Genomic DNA, 2221 nt, shown 5'->3' on the forward strand with positions numbered 1-2221 from the left:
TATCTATCTATCTATCTATCTATCTGTCTATCTATCTATCTATCTATCTATCCACTGTTTGCATAATTTTAGTTTATTAGCTGTTCATTCTTGGGCTGACTAATCTTCTTCCTCATCTAATCAGTTGTAGATCAGTATGTGCAACAAACCCTCCTTCCTGTAATAACAAAGACGCTGAGCTTCAATCTGTTTTCTCAAGTACGCCACTCTTCAGTTTCAAGATCAATTAGCATCACATGTGCAGGCATGGTGGAGTCCTATTTGCATCAGTATGGAGGAGTATGTAACTGACACTGAAAAGCAGAGTTGCATGATCTCGCATACTGAGCGAACATGTCCATGAAGATAATTCTAGCAATTATCAAGCACCACAAAGGGTAAACAGAGCCTTTTGCACTCTCATACCACAGAAAACACAGAACAGGAGAAATATTCAGTGAATTTTTCTTCTATTACAGCCAACTGCTTCTTTTTCCACCTGTTATTTTTATTTTTTCAGAAGTGAATGGGGAAATGTCAGGGTGTCTGTGAAAGTACCCTTGGATGTATTTTTGATGATGTTTTGTACACAGAACTACCTCAATAGAATTTCATAACATCGAGGACACTCAACGTTCTGATTTGTTACTTTCAGAAGTAAACCAGAGGATTTAAGATTGAGGGAAAAAAAAAAAAAGAAAAAAAAGACAGATAATCCCCGTTGTTCTGTTGGAGTAATAATACTACCAGATGGTGCAGGAAATTATCTTTTAATTTCCCTAGTTTAGCTAATAAGTAGAAGGTCTCTAAAGATTATTGATTCACATAATGTTCTTTGCGCTCTTAATGGGCATCTCATTAAATTTTCTACTGTGTCCTACACCTCTGCACCTCATTTTACTTTGAAATTCTGTAATTCCATCGCCAGCCTTGTTCCCCATATAGTGCACCTCCATGGGCTTTTGGCAGGAAATTGAATTGGTCTAAGTACATGCTGTAATACAAGATGAGGTCTACTCATCTCATTATGCTTTTCTTTCACATGTGTACGAAATACAAAGAAAAAAAAAAACAAGAAAAAACTATATTCTTTTCATAGACATATATAGCTCATGTGTGAAAATGAAATTGTCACAGGTCATCCTTCATTACTTCAGTATAAAAGGCAATAGAGTAAAGAGACCTGCCCTTGAAACACACTGCCGTATTTTGCATATGCTATCAGGCTGCTGTTATCTTCACAGGGATGGGCAGAGAATGTGGGAATAAAAGAAATGAAGGAGAAGAAGCAGATTGTTTTACATATCTGTATCTACACAAACATTTTATTTTACACATTTGCATTTTTAATGCCCGTCATCCTCTGAAGTTAATGGGTTACAGGAGGCTTTTTACATTTCACATGTCATAATGGTAGCCGTCAGATCAGACTAGACACCTGAATCAGTCGAAGGAGAGGAAAGTTAGTAAAGGTCCACTGAACAGATCAGATTAATTATCTAGGAAGCAGAAGTCACAAAAATTCAAGAAGGCTACTTAGGTTTACAGAGGTCGTGTACAGACAGGGCTGAGGATCCTAGGTCACGTCCTCTGTATCTTTCCTGAGAAGTTCAAGGTTAAGTTGTACAGTCTACAATAATAATAATTTTTAAAAAATACTTAAAGTTGATATTATATGGGATGGTAGTATTTTATACACAAATTAGTCCAAGTAAGTGAGTAAGTTACTGAATAAATAAATAAATTCAGCATTGAGTATTTCACCAGGAGAATCTTAGTGCACATTTCACAAAAATATAAAAAATTTTAATCCATTAAAGCAGTTTAGACATTTTATTTTGGGAGTATTTGGTTGTACTTCGACTAAAATCTGAAATGGCTTTTTATTGCTTTTTTTAATTTCTTTCATCGAATTTGGGGCAACTGCACAAACACAGTCATAAATGAACACAGTATATGAACACTGTCATATATGACTGTGTTTGTCTTCTACTATTTTTGTCCATTTTAATTTTGTTTTATCTTAAGGCTGGAGCTAATGGATCTCTCTTTTTTTCTCTCTCTGTTTCTCCTTTTCACTCTTGTTTTTTCTTCTTCTCTATTTTAATGACTTTTCAGTGTTACAATACATTTTCCTGCTTCGGATCACACTGTCGTTCTGCAACAGGCCACCAGAGGCTCGATTAGACTCCAACTCGCTTCATCTTGAAAACTTTGGTTGTAGTTTTGAAAGTGGGCGGGG

Source organism: Trachinotus anak, unplaced genomic scaffold, assembly GCF_046630095.1.
Source record: "Trachinotus anak isolate AG129_WGS33_773 ecotype Australia unplaced genomic scaffold, CSIRO_AGI_Tana_v1 ptg000011l, whole genome shotgun sequence".
NCBI lineage: Eukaryota > Metazoa > Chordata > Actinopteri > Carangiformes > Carangidae > Trachinotus > Trachinotus anak.